Source organism: Gordionus sp. m RMFG-2023, chromosome 5 (genome assembly GCF_954871325.1).
Source record: "Gordionus sp. m RMFG-2023 chromosome 5, tfGorSpeb1-WG-v2, whole genome shotgun sequence".
Taxonomy (NCBI): Eukaryota; Metazoa; Nematomorpha; class Gordioida; order Chordodea; family Parachordodidae; genus Gordionus; species Gordionus sp. m RMFG-2023.
Window position 1 is genome coordinate 5,905,408 of NC_088779.1, and position 21,290 is coordinate 5,926,697.

A 21,290-nucleotide genomic window follows, 5' to 3' on the forward strand; every position below is an offset into this window, starting at 1 on the left:
TCTAACATGCATAGATTTTTAATTTTAAAAATCTCATCTAAATGATCAAAAAGTAGTCCTTTTAGTTTTTATATGTATTATTACTTATATTCCCCCCTTTTGAATGCCTTGCATACAACATTATAAGTATTATTTTACATTCAACAATATAATTTGATGTTCTTAAATATATATTTATTACAACGTATAATTTTATAAATATAGATTTACTAAATCCTTCTTAATTAAATTTCAGTTTTATCTAAATTTGGCGTGTAAAGAAAAATTTGATTGGTATGTATCTAAACGGGTTTTGCCATCATAAATAATTTCTGGGTTTCAGTTATTAGATGTTTCTTTTTGTTTACTATATTTTGCTGTTTAACTTTAAATATTCATCATGTCTTCAAACTTCAAAATATTTTTTAATTATAAACCCAGCAATCAATAAGATAATTATTTGTAGATCTTTTGGAACTGAATAATATAGTGTAAATGGCTCAATTTGAATCGATTTTTAAAAATGGGTTATTTAATAATTTTGAGCAAAATCTAGGCAATATTTTTCTGGGTAAAATATTGAGTTAGCCTTTGGCTAAAATCGAACTTGGCAAAACTAGAATAATGAAATGAATAGTAAAATATTTTAGAAAGAGTTGAACTTCTCTTATTCCTAAACACAAAATAAAGATTAAAGTTTTTTCAGAAGTGTTAAATTTAAAAATTCATTTTTTCCTATATTACTGTTATAATTTAAATTTTTATAAAGTCAAGAATATATTTTTTTTTTCTTTTTAAATATTTTTTTATAGTTCGCTATGCAGTTATAACTAAAGAAGATGAAAGAAACAGTATTATTTTCAATATTTTTATTTTATTTTATATCGTTTTTTTAATTTTTGTGATTATTAGAAAATTTAAGACAAAAATAAAAAATATTTTTCATAAAATATTAAAACAAAATAAAGACAAAAATAGTAAGAAAAGAAAATGCAACATAACCAACGATGATAAGGTCTTAAACATTTACTTTAGTGAGTGGCGCCCCCGGAGATGGCGGGGCTCTCAAACCCATTAAAATATTATATAAAATAGATATGATTGATCTTAATATTTTAAACATCAAATTTTCTTTAAAAATTTTAAAGCTCCCCATAGAATAATTATTAAGTGGCCGTTCACCGCCAGTAAATATTGATGATAAATGATTGCATTTTTACAAGGTTATAATTCAACCCTAATATGACAAAATTGTATATTTAAGCGAAAACATCATCTTATCCTTGATTGAGGTTTAAACTTAAAAAATAGTTCTCTTGATAAAATGAACTCGTGCTTCCAAGCTTGGCAATTTTTTTGACTAAGGAATGACCCGATTTAAAATGAAGACAAAAAATATCTTTTGATAAAAACTCCAAAATTCTTAAATAGCAATTTAAAATATTTAGAATATTTAGGAGGTTTAGAAGAATTTATAAATTGGGATATTAATCAAGTTCTTAGGTGTATTTTTGTCAAAGAACCATTTTTTAATAGATTGATAGATATTTTAAAAAATAATAATTATCATTTAATTCGAAAATTTAATATTTCTTTACTTCTAAATGAAAAACTGACTTTTATCTAATACATTATTTGTATTGATTTTATACAAAACTTATTAATTGCTCCTTTTTTTATTTTTTAGATATTGCTACACTCAAAATTATTAGTAAACTAAATATATAACTATTTTCCTTAAATATTCTATCTTATGAATCAAACTGATTTACAAAATTATTTTTTTTAGATAAACAAAAACTTAATATGGGTTATTTTAGATTCTTAATCAAAAAACTAATATTATCAGGAAAAATCAACTATCTTGTAAATTACATATAATATCAAATTCAGCGAAGTAAAATGTAAATTAGAGCACAATGATGAAATTAACTGGATACTTGCATATAACCTATTATAAATCAGACTGTTTAAATTTATACTTTAAGTTGAGACATCAAATTAAAGAGAAATTAGAGAAGCATAATAAATGACCAAATTTTTAATTCTACCTAGTTTTTCAAAAAAATGACTTGAACATTATGCAATTGGGATTAATTAAAATTATTATCTTTTGACTGACTATGGATTATTCAAATTAGGGAAGTTAACTGTTTATTTTATTGCCTTTCAAATTCTGAACGATCCTAATATTTAATAAATTTAATATTTTTTTTTTATAAATTCCTCTTTTTTTAATTATTTTAATGAAAAATGTTTTTTTATCTAAACATTTGCTCCAAGAATACATTTCGATTTTATTAGTGATAAAAAATAATTTTTTAGAGGGAATATATTAACAATGAAATCCATATTTAATTTTTCTATAAATTATAAACCCATCTGTTTGATGAGAAAATAATTGCCTCAAAAAAAAAGGAATTTTTAATAATCTAAGATTTGCAATTAAGGAGATATAATTATAATAAATTGACATTCAACATATTATCGATAAAATGAAATCCCTTTAAATGTTGTCTCATAATAAACTTTTAGCCTTCTGTCAACTTAAAATTGATGGATACAGATGATTAATTTCAAGTGATTAATACAAATCCGCTGGGTATCCATCATTAATAGATTTATATTTATGAAAACATATAAAAGGTATTTCAGAATCCTATTTAGTATATTGCATTTAAGGATAGAATCTTGAACCTTGGCAAGTATTGATATTTATTTTATGAGCAACAAATAGCATACTATCGCTATGAAAAGATGATAGGTATAACGAAATTAAGATACATCACATATTGGTATTATAAAATTATATATATATTTTAAATATTTGTTTGTATTTGGGGTCTAATATTTGTTTGGAGCGTGATAATTTGCTATTTTCATGTCTACACTAAGAATTTGTTTTAAAAAAGATGTAATAATTAAAAGTAAATTGAAATTATTTAGTTTGAGTAAGCAGGACCTAGTGACCCGTGTATGGGTATGCAGTTGGGTCGGAATATTTGTACTGATATTCTTTGCTACCTGAAGAAACCCTCTTTAAATGACCTCGTACCATCAATGCCACCAGAAGAATTCTTTGAATAAATTAATTGTTTCAAAAATCCCTTCAGTTAATAAGTCGGGATTGTCAGAAGACGGTAGGGTGATAATTGTAAAATTTTGGATATGTTTGTAGTGACCTAAGAACAGTTTTATCACTGGGAGCTATAGTGCCATTGGAACAAGCTAACTGATGACTGAGTTTATAATTCATAACATTAGTTTAGTTTGAATCAATATAGTCTCATATTTCTCTCATAGGTTTATTAAAAGTTTGTGTAATTTGTCTGGGTATATAAAACATGATAGACGATTTTTCCAATTATCCAAACTTTTAATATTTTTATTTAATAATATTAAATTACTAAAAAATTTTGAGAATTAAATAAGACCACCCTTTATGATGCGAGCTTTTATGGTTGGGAAACTTTCTTTCATAAATTTATTTACCCATTCCTGTGCCTAAACAATAAAAATTGAGTTGCTATTATTTGGAATTGAAATTGTAGATGTAGGGATGATTTCATATTAGAGATGATATTATTGGGGTTTAAAATCGAAGGGGATTCATTTCATATTGCCAATATTAATGAGAGAAGTTAACAAGAAGAGGGCATAATAGGATCATCAATGTTACAGAAGGCTACTGGTGTTGGGAATATACGTGCATGATGGCCGGGGAAAATAAGTTCATTCCCTTTAAGTAAAACATTATTATGACAAGTAGAACATATCACCATAATATACAATATTTTATATTATTATTATAAACTAATAAAAGCTTATTTGATTAACTAATTAAGCACTTTTTAAAATCAATTTACATTTTCTAAATTATATTATTATTATTTAATTATTTTACAGAAAGGATTTCTGAAGATACTGGTAAATTTGTAGAAACAAACATATTTTTTCTAAATTAAAGTTTACTTATCGAAATCAATAATGAAGAAATAACTTTTTAACAAAAATGTTTGAGCTACTGTGTTGATCAGGGAAAGCAAGTTTGTTTTTAAACTTTTATTGAGTAAAATAACATATCTGGTAATCTGTAATATATGTATATACTTGAGCAAGATTGTTAAGAAACAGAGTTTTGTCTTTTAATTTGGTTTCTTACAAATTTCCAATCGAATAGTTTGTCCTAGTTGGGATATAAAATACATGGATCTTCCACCATTTATAAAAGGCAATTTCATATTTAGAAAACTGGAAATATATTTTAAATGATGCAGATATAACTAATGATCTCATCATACTCTTTATAACTTGTATATATTTTGAAATATGAACTCTATGTTCCAAAATTGACGGCAAACATTCCTTATATTTATATATTAAATATTCAATGAATGTTGAAAAATATTTCTAGTCCAATCGAAATTGAGTTCTGAATTCCCATATATTCCAAAGCCCAATATATATTTATCTTTATAATCAATATATAAAAAACAATCTAACTAAAGTTATTCATTTGTAGATAATTATGGGGCTAACCAATTTTATTTATTTAATGAAAATTTAAAAAATACATTCTCCTTTGTTATAATATGAACAGTAACCAAAATTGGTAAATTTAATTTCTTTATTTATTTTCAAGTCACTGAAAAAACTCTTTATCTTTTTAAGTTATCTTTAGCGGAAAATTAATTGTATATTAGGATTAAATTTATATAACGGTATGAATCAGTTAGCAAGTTATTTTTGTTTGGTTATTATAAATGACTCAGTATATTATGATAAATTTAAAATAAAAATCTAAATTGAAGGTTAATGTTTATGATGACAATTAATCCTTAATTAAAACATAGGAATTGTGATATTTACGTTCTTTTCTTAAAACAGACTATATTAAATCCCGAGTTGCCAGATAACCCTTGGTAACGTTGCTAATAAAGCATTGCTTCTAAAAATATAGCTAGTAGCACATTATTCTTTAGAAAATAGCGCAATGCCTTAAATATATATATAATAAATATGCACTACAAAAAAAATATTAAATTTATTTAAAATTTCATAATTAATTTGTAATATTATAATCTTTTAATTTATTTTATTAATATTTATAATTTTCTTTTATAAATTTAATTTATTTATCAAGAAATTATCATTAGGGATATGAACATAGAAAATAATTTTGAGACAGTTGATGACCAAATTTTACTAGAAATGATACTGGAAATACCCTTCCCCAAATTTGCAAAATAGTTTGAACTTAGTAAAAAAAAGTTACTATAGGATTTAAATTTAGGTGCATAAAAATCTGAGATAATGGCAATAATTCAAGCTCCTTTAATATATAAATATCTATTCATAAATTTTAATAAAATTATTATCTGCTGTTTTAAATTTTGCATGTTTGCTCATAAAATTTCACAGATGTTAATAAATATCTTGACAATTTGATGAATAGAAGAGGCAACATATCAAATATTCAAACTAAATTAAATAATCCTACAATATAAAAATAAGGCCTTCCTTAATAATTAGTAGAAAAGTCATAAATAATTATATTTCTCAACCAATTTCCTTGGTCGATAATCCCTAATTTATTAATCTGATTACATTATCTCTTGAATATTCTGCTGGCTAAATGAATGATTAAATTTTTTTATTAATTTTAAGAAATAGAGCCTAATATAAATCTAACAGATATTTCTTACATCTACATAACAGCAGATTGCTGTTAACTCTTTAAGGTAAAATAAAGTTTGCTATCTTTTATTAATATGATCTAGTTCCACCGGCGACAATTCGGCGAAGCGACAATTTGGCGCATATCTATTACAGTTGTAATTTATTATAAATTACTTATTATAAAAATATAAGGATGATTAAATAGAAGTCATTTTGAATGTTGTATTATAAGTTATTTCTTCATATTTATTATATAAAAATCTCTATTTATTTACTAAATGTGTAATATCGAAAAAAATTAACTAATATTTATACATATTTCTGGACCAATTTACCATTCTAAAAAACATAAAATCCAAATCTCCTTTTTTTATTTTTTCCGGCTAACTATTGACAAAAAATTAATAAATAGAATTATGTTTATCTTGAAATATTGTCCTTTCTTCTATTTTAAAATTTTAAAAAGTTTGTAAAAAACTTTATTTTTTTTCTTTTCCTTCCATAATTTAATCTTTATATATAATTTCTTTTCATAATTTAATCATTATTAATTGAGAATTCCTGATAAAGGTAAATATTAATATTATTTCTGTGTATCATCTATAATTTTTATAAATTTATTTTTAAGAAGAACGTGGGTCAAAACAACTTGTTCATGATCAATACATAATCAGAAGAGAGAACTATAAATCAAAAAGCAATATGGAAATGTGTTGAGTCTTATAAATTATTGGAAGGTAGACCTACCCATTGCAAAGGGCGGTGCCATACATAAAATGAAGAAGTAATTCTTCATATAGATAATCATAATAATGTGTTAGATGGTACTGAGATATTAAAAACTGAAAACTTAAATAATATTAAAAGACCTGCCAATGAGGTGACTGATACACCTCAAAAAATTATAAGTATATCAATAGCAGGGGGTTCCCCATCCCTTCATGCTGCCCTTCCACCCATCGCGTCAATAAAGCGGACTATTTAGCCAGTTAGATCGCTTATAGGTTCTCCATTACCTAACCCGACGAACAGTTATGATCTAGATTTACTCGATATCTATAGAATAACATGTTCAGGGTAGCCATTCCTTCAATATGACAGTAAGCATTTGCAAAGGGAACTGCCAAGAATTTTGATATTTGCCACCGCCCAAAATCTTACATTGATGGCGGAATGCAGTTACTGGTATGCAGATGGCACATTTGAGACAACCACCTTAATTTTTCATCAACTTTCGACCTTGTACCCTCAATTTTTGGGCTATTACCAAATAAAACCCAGATTAGGTCTTGGATGAGATAAAAAGATTAAATAATCGAAATCCTATACCGGTAATGATCGATTTTGAGAAGTCGAAAATAAATGCCTTTTTACATTCATTTCCTTCAATAACTGTAAGAGGGTGTTTTTTTCAAATAATCAGCGATTTTGAGACATATACAGAGTGATGGCGAGTTACTAGCACACTATTTAGAAAAAGATGCAGGATATGAGTGGTCTATTAAACAAATGCTCTTTCTTGCATTTGTTCACATAAATGATGTAGTTGATGCTTTTTATGGACTTACACAAACACAATTCTATCAAGATAATGAAAGGTTCTTATATAATTTTATAACATATTATGAAGCAAATTGGATTAGGAAATCGTATTGGGGAAAGACAACCACCAAGGTTTATACTCTACGGTTAGAACAATCGTTACCGAAGCAAAAATTGTACAATATATTTCTAGTACGCAACCCCCGAGATCAAGAAAGAGGTATCGGGATACGGCTGAAAATATTATATTAATTGTATCTGACCATGTAAAATCACCCGATTAATGATTATTTAAGGGGGATCGCTTATAATTATAATTTACAAATATAATGTTTTTTTAATAGTATGTTTTGTATGTATATTTATATTTTCTATATTCATTTTGTAAATAAATAAAAAAAATTGTGCGTTAATTCATTTTTGATTTATATAATAGAAAAAATTAGCCTAAGCATAATATTTTTTTAAAAAAGGTTTAATAGAATTTAAGGATTTTTAATAAATCTAAAAAATGAGTCAGTCTTAATTTGATTTTTTTTGGTTCATGGCTGGGTCTATTTTTAAAAAAGGTCGATTTAAATTCTAGCCAAAATAATATGTAAGATTCGAGATAGGACCAAACCGTTCTTTTTCTTTCTTTCTTCTATGCAAAATCTCGGGGCTTACCATTGGCTACTAATCAACATACCTTATGTGAATTGGTCAACCAAAGAAATCGGTATAAATATTGGTTGTTAATATTTTTTGATATTACACATTTAGTAAATAAAATTGAGATTTTCGTAAAAATAAATATGAAGAAATAATTAATAGGACCAAATTATTTCTATTTAATCATCCTTATTTTTTAATACTAAGTAATATATGATAAATTTCAACTGCTATAGATACGCGCCGAATTAACGCCGCGCTTAATTGTCGCCACGCCGAATTTTATGCGTCAAATTTTCCGCGCCGAATTGACGTGATACCATTGGATTTAATGAGCAGCCAAATAGTCCATTGATAATTGATAATGTTGACTAATAAACACAAACCTCATGAAGATCTACATTAGCTAATCAATCTTGATGCGTTTTTTTCAAATATATATTTTTGATAATAAGTTTAGAAATTTAAATTTCTTATTGTCATCAAGTGCTATTGTTTAGCGATTTTATCAACACTTAACGTTGCTTTAGATTTGGGGATGATAATATAAAGTGATTTTATTATTAAAATGCGAATAAAATAAAGAGTTAAATTTTAAAACAGGAATATGCATTTTTTGTTTAAGGAAAAAAAATTTCTAGGTTCTTATGTTATGACTTTGATTTTGCCGTAGTATTTTATTATTTTTTAAATATACTAAAAGATAAATTGAAGACTCCAGGTCTATATTATAAATAATACTTATATACCTTTTATAAGAATATTATATTTTTTTTTAAATAATATGAGTGCGTTTCATATTACTTCATTTTTTGTGAAAATATTAATTGTCCTATTTAAAATTTCCTTCGCTTTCTCTTTATTAACATTTAGAATTGCTATATGATCTTATTTCTGAATTATCGTAATCTTATTTTTTTATTCCCTAAAAGTTTTTCTATAATATAAATGACTAAATAATATCTATTATATTTTTATTTTTAAATAATATGAGTGTGTTTCTTATTACTTCATTTTTTGTGAAAATATTAATTGTCCTATTTAAATCAAGTTGCTTTGCTTTCTCTTTATTAACATTTAGAATTGCTATATGATCTTATTTCTAATTATCGTTCTGCAGATAGTACTTGCATGAATTGTTAATATAATTTTAATTAATTTTACATACTCTGAAAAAGTCTAAATAATTTTTTTTGTACTTTGTTTCTTTAATATGGTTATGACGACGTCTAAAGAGTTTACTGTATATTTTTCCATATTGAGTATTCCAAAAGCCTATATCTATGGAGTTGAAGCGTGCACCATATATATATTCCCTAATATATAGATCCTATACATGATGTATACCCCTTTTATTATAGTAAACTGTACCACTATGTAGTCAGCTAGCATTGTAGAGAAGAAAGAGGTGTTCTATGAGTTCCGATGCCGGCAGAATAGTGCGTTCGTTTACAACTAATTTTTTAGTCTTTAATGGCGCTGTTTATATTCATTTTGTTCAAGTTCCGATTAGGCGAATGGAAATGATAATCACATATAGGTCTTGGCTACCTTGTTCTGTAAAGATTTATCTAGTAATCTGTTCATATAGCTTCCTTGTGGTCCGTTTTTATTTTATTCATTTCTATTTGTAATTTCGATAAGGGATGATGGATTTAAAGGGAGTGAGTAATTTGAGAGAGGAAAGCCTTGTATATATTATTGTTGTCAAAATTAAATTGTATAGATTTATATAAGTTGCCAAAAAAATCCGTTTATCGGCTCTTATGCAGTGAATAATGTATCTTCTGGGGTGTTTTGTATATTGATGGAGATATTTGTGGTTAAATTTATTTTTATCTATATCGTTAAAGACATGAGCCATTCTTTACGCTTAATGCATGGTCTTAATCATTGAGTTATGCAGATTGATAAATTCAGCTTTATATTTTTCCAGGTTATATTAGGATTGATCATGCTGTTTAATGTATTTCTCCAAGTAGTTAATTTTATATTTTCATTAGTTACCATAGTTACTACTAATATATGAAAATACCACTTCTAACACAATTCAAGATTACATAATATATTTTATTATTTAAATAAAATAAACCGATATAGATACAGTGGAATTATGTAAATTTATATGAAAATGCTATATATTATATAAGTTTAAATCATAGATCATAGGAATATAGTTTTTAACTATAAAATAATAAGAGTGTCGAATGATATGAGGCATCTTTCATTTTTTCCAGTATAGCTAAATATAATTATCTTTATTTTTAAGACTTTGGGCAACAGTCAAAACATTTATGAGTTTTAAATATTAAATATATTAACGATAATATGATGTAAATAAGAGACATGTTTAAAATTTTGCGTTTCATTAATTCTCTTTTCATTTAATGTTGTTTAAGTTTTAAAACTTCATATCATATTTTTCTCTAAATATTTCTATTTGTCACTTTATCTTTATTTGGTTTATCCTAAGACTACTAGCCTATCATAAATAGATAATACACTCTACTCTACGAAATATATTCTAGTGCTTAAGACTATATAATTCTATCATATTCAAATTGTTTGATGGAGAAAATATTATTATAATAATTTTGAAATCATATAAAATACCAGGCAATCTATTGACAGTCACCCGACTAAATTTGAAAAAATTATTATTAAGCTTGTAGAATATTTTTGGCTGAGTCCGTATACTTATTTTTGCATTTTACAGTTCTATCTAAAAATAATTTTAAAATTTTACTATTCGCAATATCTATCAGTTATGGTATAACTATAAAAATATTGACTTAAAAAAGAAGTTTTAATGATTATTTAAGTCAAAAATTATATTATAAAATATTTTGTAAATTTTGGTAACTATATTATCTTTGTAAATTAATCTTCATAATTTTCATTATCCGAATCGAAAGAAATCAAATAATATAAATATAAGAATTTTTTATATAAAACATCCTTTGCCTCTTAATAAATATATTCAAATTATGTTATTTAAAGATAAAAATATTTAAATTTTATTTATTATTTATTACACGTATAGATAATATAACCAAAGCGATAGGTAAATTTATATTTGATACTATATGAGATCGAAGCTTCTAAAAATTTCTTTTTGTCTCTTATATACACAATGAAAAAGACATATTATGTCTTTCTCAAATCAAAATCTCTCAACCTATTTTTGACTCCATTAGTATATAACATTGTGTATAAATATAAAAAATAGATTTAACAATCCAAAATTTTTGGGGTTATCAAATCTTCTATTAAAAACCATTAACTTTTTTAATTCATAAAAAGGGACTTTATCCTATTATGTCTCTAAATGATTTATCTAGTTGCAGTAAAAAAAATTATAAATCATAAAGTAATTGTAATATGACTGCTTGATTTATGTCTGTTTCAAACAATCAAAAGTAGACCTGTTATTCTTTCAATTTCTCTCAGATTTTAACAAATTAATACATTTCCTTAAATCTTATAGAATATATTTTTGTTATAATTCAATACGAATCAATTCCTGTCATAAATTTCATTTTGAAATTGCACACATTTTTGAATTTATCTAATGTGTGATAAAAAACATCTCAACCAACTAAAGATTTCTAAAATATAAATTTTGTTCGGCCCGTGCTCTTAACTCTAAAAGGATAGGAATCGCGATTATTTTTTAAATTTTATGCACATTTTTTTAGTAGCGTTACTAGGAGGGGGGGGGGGGTTCAGGGTCTTAGAGTCTCAGAAATTTTAATTATGTTTTATAAAAATAAAAGATAATTTTGAAAATATATAATAAATTTTACCTTTTCTATATTTAAGCCCCTTTAGATTGGAGATTGTAAAGGCTAATGATAACGCCACCGATTATTTATATAAAAGGCTATTTAAAAATTATAATTTTAATATATTTCAAAAAAATTTTGCAAAAATTTAATATCAACTTACTTATAAAATTGTGAAACTCACTGTATATTAGTGATCTGCATCGGGCCTAATTTTTTAAGCCCGGCCTTGCCAGAAATTTTTTTTAAAAAAAAGTTTTGTTGGCCCGTCCAAACCCAAAATTTTTTTAAAAAATTTACCGGCCCAGCCCGGCCCGAATTTATTTAAATATAGAAATTATTTTTATAATTACTAAAAATAAAAGACATATGTTATATGTCGTTTAGTTTCAATAAATAAAAAAATTAAATATTTTTATTTTACATAAAAAACTATAAAATTGATAAATTTAGATATATTTTAAAAAATTTAGGCCCGACCCGACCAGGCCCGAATTTTTTTTTTAAATATTAGGCACGGCTCGATCCCGATTATTTTAAATAGAATTAGGCCCGAGCGGTATGGGCTGGGTCTAACTTTGCAGATCTTTATTGTATATATTTTTTTTTAAAGATCAAAGGATTTATTATAGATAAAAACATTTTTATAATCCTTCTATATCAAATAAAATAATATTAAAATTAACATAACAAATATAGGATAAAATAAAACAATATTTTATAAAAACGGAGGTGGGACTACAAGTTCCCAAAAAACATGTATATTTATATTTTAAAATAATGATTTGTAGGTTTTGTCTTAAAAAATAATATTCTTTTGGTTAAAACTATAATATGTTGATATATATAACAAATATAGCAAATTAAATAATTTTATATGTTAGATTTACAAACATATGGATAAGTTTCACACCAAATCATATATTTTCAGTATATAAAATGCACATCAATGTTTGTTTAACTCGCACCATAAAATAAATAATGATTTATATAAAATAAAAAATCTTTTTATAATAAATAAATTTTACTTAATAAATTGTTCTAAGAGCAAAAATTACTTTTATAATAATATTTTAAAACAATTTGATTAAATATATTTTTCCATTTAGGATACCTAAGTTTTGAAGAAAAACTTCTGAAAACATAAAAAAGAAATTCATTATAATTTCTGACTTTTTAAATTTAATCTATAGTTTTATTGTCACACTTATTTTAAAGAAATCCATTTGGTTCTTGATTTGATCAATGAAGCACATTTATTTAAAACTATACTTTCATTTTAATTTTTTAAACAATTTAAACAGTTCACACTAATGGAGAATTATGTAAATTTGTATTTTTAATATATTTTTAAAGCTATTGTTTTATATTGAATCTCTATAAAATACAATTAATTTATAAAAAATTTTGCTCTGATTATGGTATATGTTGCAGGCATCCAAAACATTTAAGGTATAAATCTAATGTATATAGCAGTTTTTTATGACAATTCTATATTGGATTAAACTCATCTGGTATATTTTTTTAATAAAACTACGGATATCATTGTCTTGTAAAGTATAAAAAAGATTTCATAAATTTCAATGTATGCAATTATTGACTATACAAAATCTGTTAATTGAATAATTAATACAATAGTGAAATTCTAAATAATTGTTTATCAGTAACTGTCTCAAAAATTGGTATTAATACATGAGATCTTCACTAAAAACCATATTAATTTGTATGGTAACTTATTACGATTTCTTCAATAAATACGTGCTTAAATTATGATATTGAATATTTTATTAGTAAAACTAACACTAAATAGTATCGACAGTTTGGCACTAGCGTGCATACTTGTATCTAAGCAGTAGGGGTTGAAAATTTAATCCCCCCCCCCTATAAAAAAAATAAAAAAATTGTTTTTTTTATTTTAATTTACTAAATTTTGAAATATTAAAAACAACTATTTTTAGTTTTTAATTTATAATAAATAATAATTGATCTACAGTATTTGATTATTTATACATTTTTTTTAGCTAAAAATTTTAATTTAAAAAATTATAGACGGCCTTTGTCAAAAAGATTTTGCAACATGTGTGTGCACCACAATTTATGTGATAATAAAAAAAATAATGTGCATATATTTGGGAGCATGTGGTTATAAATTTCCAGTGTCATTAAATATAAGAAATTTGACATTCCAATTATCATGGCTAAAAAAAATATAAGTGGTTTATATGACATTGGCTCATATAATCAAAAAAGAAAATAAAAAAATTTTGTCTGACTAGATTCACATAAAGACAAGAGTCGGTGAAACTCATTATTGAACTATATGATTTTGTTTGCAGCACTGAAATTTTATATATCAAGTAAGGAAAAAATAGAATCTTCTGCAGGCTATTATTAAGCCACAATTTTTAATATCAATTCAATGTGTTAATTTTTAATTTATACATATGATTTTAGCAAAATGCTAAAAAAAATTGATTTGGATTTAAGGGAGGTTATGAATAGAGCAAAGGTTATTAAATACTAAATAGTTTGTATTAAGAATGGTATGCAACATCGCGCCTTGGCTGTTATAATTAACGATGCCTAGAACTACACAATACTTTAGATTTAAAAATATTTTTGATTCTTAATATTCTCTAAATATTTTTAAAATATTTTATATATAAACAGATAAGAAGTGTTATGACTTATGTAAATTATATAATTTTAATTTCACATCACTAAAACATATTTTATTCTTTAAAAAAAATTTAAATCAGCAAATTAAATACATTCCCATTCAAATATGTTTCATAAATAAAATAATTACATAAAATACTAGTATTGTAGGCGCCCTCTCTAGAAAATTTAAAAATTTATTTTTAAATTGCTGTAATTTTTCCTAAAAGGTATAAAAGCCTTAATTTTTTATATTCTGAGAAATGTGTTTAGCCTTTTGAAACCTAGTTTAAAGATATTTTTTATTTCCATCATCTTTTACATGTGGGTTTAATTCGTGTGATATTTGCTTTATATTAAAAATCTGTTATTTAATATTTGATACACATATGGACGTTGAAGGATAACTCATCCTACCAACATTAAATTGTGAAATGCTGTTTTTTAGATATAAATGAAATTTGGATTGACTTTTTTTAAAAAAATCATCTAAAAAATCTGCTATTTACTTGCATATATTTCAAGAATCTTATTATAAACATATAGCCATTGTTTGATGATTGTATGATCAATCGCACTCCTATCTTATTATATCTCAATTTTTTGTTTTTCAAGGGTGCAAAATTTACATTTTTTTAAAGCTATAAAATGCTTAAAATAAGTTTTTCCCACCAATGTCACTTTGAAAAATTATAAAATATTTTAATAATATCCATAATATGGTTTAAAAACACTTTTTTAATAAAATCTTTTTTTGGCCAATTTTTTTGCTATCCTTGTCATTAATTCACTCAGAAGAAATTTTTGTTTAGTGTCAAATAATTTATTAAAACTCAAAATTTAAATTTCATTTCGAGATTGTTATTCAAATTTGTAAAATATTATTAGATTTTAGATTTATTTAAGCCCTAATTTTCTAATAATTATAAATTTTTTTAAAGATACATGGGAGAATGATGAAAATGGTAAATTTTTTTATTTATTATTATTTATTTTATCATATTTATAAAATATATCAATTTCTTAACCCCCCCCCCCCCCTCTCTTTCTCATTTCAATAACGCAAATGTACTGAATCCTATTATTAATTCAACAGGATTTTTAAAATTAATTTTATACAATGTTGTGATGATTTAATGAAACATATTGACGGTTAAATTAAAACCCATCCATATAAAATTAAAATCTTCAAAAATAATTAAAATAGAGACAAAGCATTATTGAAATTTCTTTTATTGTTCCTTTTGTTATTTTTATTATTTTAGCAAATATTATAATTTTATATGGATGGGTTTTAATTTAATCGTTAATATGTTTCATTATCATCACAACACTGTAATATAGAAAAAATAAAAGACCATATGCATAACAATCAACAACACGACATAGTATATGTATTGATATGAAAAATTTTTTAATTTTTCAGCAATATAAACATTTTTTATTTTCTTATCAATAAATGGGAATTAGATTAGTTCTAAATTTTATTCATGGAGATATAACTGGAATTGTAATTATTTTAAAATGATGAACTTAGGTCTTGAGTTGAAAAAGCGGAAACTTAGCTTAGTGACCATTCATTTACTCTGATCCGTCTCCTACCTTACACTTCCTTAAATGTAGAACTCGAAGGACATTATAATATTTACTCTCTTCACTATAAATAAAGCAACGGCCTAACACCCCCATACCCTTTGCAATTTTTTTATCACGAAAACTTTAACTATAGAAGAAAGCAGGTTCCCTTTATTGTATTTTAATTATGCTAGCGTAAATTTTCTTTTTGCTTATTGCGAATTACTGAAACAAGAAATTTTATATTCTCCCCAATTGTTATCTTTACTCTATTAGCCATCTTGCCCTCGTATTCATCAAATACCTGACTAAGTTCATCTCAGCCAAAAATAAATGACTCAAAGGATAGATTTTACCCTATCCAGTAATTGGTAATAATTAGAAAGTGATTTCGCCATTATATTTGTTATTTGATAGGGTGTCTAAAGAAGGGGGGGGGGTGATAGAATCTTTTACCTCCATGTATTAAATGAGTTGTCTCATGTATTTAATTGAGACGAAGGCAAGAAGTACATATGTTATGTTAGTAGTGATAGCAATGGGTGGGATGTAAAATCGCCAGAGATGTCAGTATTTATGGAAATTTTTTTTTCAATAGAAACATGTCACGTTTGGTTAGAATCAGAAAAAATTTAAACAAACGCATCAAGTCTCATGTAAGGAACCGGTTTTTCGAAACGATAGTTATTACGATAAAGGAGTACAAAGGATGTAGAAAATTTCTCTGCCGTTGCTATGTTATAGTGAAAAGAGTATAGATCAGATTTACAGTGTGTTCCACATTGAGCATGTAAAATAAAGAAATCAGCTTAAGTAAAACGACATAGCAAGGCTATTCTAGATTAATCCAGAATTTTTATTAATTTAATGATAAACTAATTTTTTTTTAATTTAATACCCTTTTATTAAATTCTCTTTGCTATGGGAAAATATGTTATTATTATCCACTTAGATATTGTCTTCTTAATCAAATATATGTTGATGTTTTTTCATTAATTTCTTACGATGACGATGTTTTCAGTTGTTAGAAATTTGGCATTAAAATTTGAAATTTTATGAAGATATGGATTTTAAATTCTTCAATAATAAATTCTTAAATTCCTTTCTTTATAAAATCTATTTCTTTTTTGCATCTTTCCAAATTTTATGAAGATATGAATTTTAAATTCTTCAATAATAAATTTTTAAATTCCTTTCTTTATAAAATCTATTTCTTTTTTGCAATTTGTTCTTTCCATTATATCTGTATTTACTTAAATATTCACTTGGAGAATAAGATTATACCTATTATTTTTTGCAAATAAAGAAAAAAATATACATAAATAATAATATATTAATTTTCATATTATGAAATATCGTTCTGTAGTTAGGCCAGCAGAAATAAAAAAAAAAATTAATTTTTATACCATAAAATATCGTTCTGTAGTTTAGGCCTAGTTGCCTCTTTATATAGCTCTAAAACGTGTTTTTAAACCTTCCTTTTTTATCAATCTCATTTTTTTAGTTATACCAAATATAAAAAAATATCATCATACATTCTATAAATGCTTGTAAGCATCTTTTACTTCTTATTTCATCTTATATCTATATGGTTCTAAATCAGATATTTTACATTGCCACTTTGTTTAAAATAATTTTTCAGCGATTTTGAAATTGCTAAAATATTATTAATCTCTGGAGCATTTTACAAAATAAGAATTGACTTGAATGCATTTTAAAGTATTTTCTTCAACATTTTAAACAGTTTTATCTATTAAATTTAATATTAAGAAATATAAAAGTGACATATACTCTCCAAATATGAATATTTTTTATTTAATAATTAGTAATATATCAGATTCAGAATCTCTATAATATAAAATTTTTAATATCTCTCTAAGGATAATTTCTGTATATTTTAATAAAAAATTACCCGTTCAACTCAATTTTGATCTTTTCTTTTTATTCGTCTTTAATATATGCTTGAAAAAAATATTCTCGGGTGACATCAGGTTTTAAAATTTTTTTAACCATTCCTAAAGGATATTCTCTCCCATCTTACCCCCTGAAATTGTAAAATAATAGAAAATTTTTTCTTTATATAAAATGAATTGAAAGAAACGTTATCAATTTTGGTAAAGTCCTCACACGAACATTTAATCATTTCATTAAGTTTCTGAAATTATTGTTCCGCAGGAATATCAGTGACTTTAGCCCGTGTCTGTTAACTATTGTGGGGCCTGGAATAATTATTTCAACTTCCAATTTTCCAGCATCAATTTTTATAAAGGATTTACAAATACCTTGAATAGCTTAAAAAAGATTAAAAAATAATTAATATAAATTAAAATTCTTAATACTTCTAACACAATATTTAACCAAGTTGGCGCTTAGATCCAATTTTACTGTTTAATTGAAAATTTTTCTTTTTGAAAATCCAGTTATTTTAATAACTCTCTTATGTTCATAATTTCTAGACGAGCATTGATGGTGTAGAAAATAAGATGTACCAGTTTTGTAATACTATATTTATAGATGTATTCAAAATCATGGCAGCCTAATCTAGTTTTTTTTTCTTTAAATTGATTTTAAATTGTTTCCATTTTGAGATTTATGTTTATCATTATGTTTTTTTTTTGAACTTATAAAATTATAACTTAATTTTTTAGATATATTTTCAATTATTAAAATTTAAATAAAATAAATATTAAAAAATATTATTTTGCTAAAAAAAAAATTATATTAAAAATAAAATAAAATAAAAATTATGTTATAAAAATAAAATATATATATTATATAAAAAAAAAAGAGGGAAAATAAAAAGAAATAATTAATAAAATAAAACAATTCATTGGCATTATTACCAAAAAAGAAAATTTTAACATTTAATTTCCAATAAATTAATTTTTAAGGGAAAAATTTCAATATTTTACAATAGGAAATCTTAATATTCAAAAAAGTTTATTTAAAATTTATAAATAATTTTTATTAAGGATTACATAAATTTTAAATAACAAATAAAAGTTAAAAATTTTTAATCCACCCGTCGATTTCTTAATTTTTTAACCCGCATGCCCGCCGAAATAGTCAGGTTTGGGTAAGCAGAATAAAAGCCAGCACGTTGCAGACTTAACACTCTAACATATTTTATAATTGTTTGTTTGTAATGTATTTTTTTCTAACTTATTTTAACTTTATTGTATTTTATTTTATTTTGTTAATTATTTTATACACATATAATGTAATGTAAGAATATAAGTTTACTAAGCTTAATTAGGTTCAACATCTCAAAACCCTATTTTTTATTAAAAAAAAATTAAAAAAGGAAATATTTAAAGATTATATTAAATCCGCCCTAATGTTCTATGACATAAGATTGCATTGCTAGCATTCCTAAAAATTAATTAACACAATTAATTTTATGATATAAATATTTAAAAATAATTTTTAAAAACTTATTTTTTTTAATATGCTTTAATCAATTTTATAAAACCTAAAAACTATTTATTTCAAATATACATCTATTTTTATTTAATATTAAGACAAAAAATAATATTTAATAGCTTATTATGTTTGTGTATCTACAATAATAAAATTATAATTAAAAAGGGGTGTTAAAAGCATAAATATTAAAATGTCATATTAGAATGCCCAATGTTTATTTTTTTTTTCCTTTTTATATTTGAGTCTAAATACATGTGGGAAACAAAAAAAAGAATCGATGACTTTGACATCACCATTAGCTTAGAATCAAAAATAACAGCAAACTTACTGCAATGCTAGCGTTATCTAATGAAAAGTAATTATTATTGTTCTCTACAGCAATAATTAAGTACAATATTCTAACCTTACACTATAATATAATATATATAAAGAAACTTATTCTATAAAAGCGGGATTGGAACTAGAATTATCCAAAATGAACAAATATTTTTATTTTATATAACTAATTTGAATATTTTGCTTAAAAACATATAATTACTTGTGTTCTTATGTAAGGGCTCGTATTTTACCACTTATATTTTTTTATTAATATTCAAAGGAAATTATAGGGGAAGTACAAGTAAATTTTTTTATCTATCTTTGTTTATTAGTTATCAAACATATTTTCACAATATTTTATCATAGTTCTTATCTAGTCCCCTCCTCTTCTAAAATCTAGTCTTGATAAGGCTAATGCCTTGTATCTTATATCTCATAATAGTAACAGGCTCCTTAAACTTAATTTAATAAAATATATCAAATATTAAATGCTCATGTGTATAAAAAATGAATAACTCAATATAATGAATGATTTAATATATAAAAATATTTTTACTAATGCAAGAATATTAAAAAAAATTTTGAGAATTTGATTTATTCTAATTTTTGTTCGTGGTAATATCTATGGAATTGTAATCATTCTAAAATGCATTATAATTTAATCAGGAATTTAGTAGTGGCGATTCGCTTACACTAATCCGTCTCTTTCCTTATATTTGCTACAAATGTGAAACTCGAGTGATTTATATCAGAGGCCACCCGCCATATTTTGTAATCCCTTTACAAAGAAATTTTAAAAAGAAAAGAAAGTCGGTTCCTTAAAAGATACTTTACTTGCTTTGGCATAGATTTGCTTTTTATTGTCAACTGCCAGAAAAAATACCATACTGGACCTGGTTATTTTATAATCAAGATCCTTTGAAAGAAAAACAAATTCTTAATATTTTACATGTATTAATCTTCTTGCATCATCCAATAAAAATAAAATTAAGAATATTTTGCAACGTTACCTACATGCATTCCTACCTATAATCCCTTGAACAAACCTTGGTTCTCATGCCCTAACCTTTTGAGTAGGATATAGGATCTAAGCTAAGACCTGTTCCATATAAGGGCCAACCTGCATCAGAGAATGTCTCTGAATTTAGTCATAAGTAATATCTCATCTTTAAATTATCATAAAATAAGACCCCATAAATGGGAATCTTAATTGGAACAAGTTTTAGATTTCTAAGCTCAGTGGATACAATATATAATAAATTTACAAAGTATAAATTTATTTGAGAAATATTCATATATAAAAAACTTTAAAAACAAAATTATACAATTATTAAAACAATATCATAAAGGCATAGACCCATAGAGGAATTTGCAGTTAGATTTGCATGTTTCCAGGGATAAAAATTTTCTAATTTAATTGAATAATCATTTTTATTATTTTTAAACAGTTTATAATAAAGATATTAAAATTTTATTTGTTTGATAATTATTTATTCCTTTTTATTTAAATAAACAGCTGTAAAGGGTAAATATATTTCCATCTATATATCTTTAAGACGAGTATCAATATCATAGCATAAACCTCTTACCCAATAAGATATCGTTTTAACAACCCAAATCCATTTTCAACCATTTAAACTATTTACAAGCTCTTTTAACTAAATTTTATAAAGTATAAAT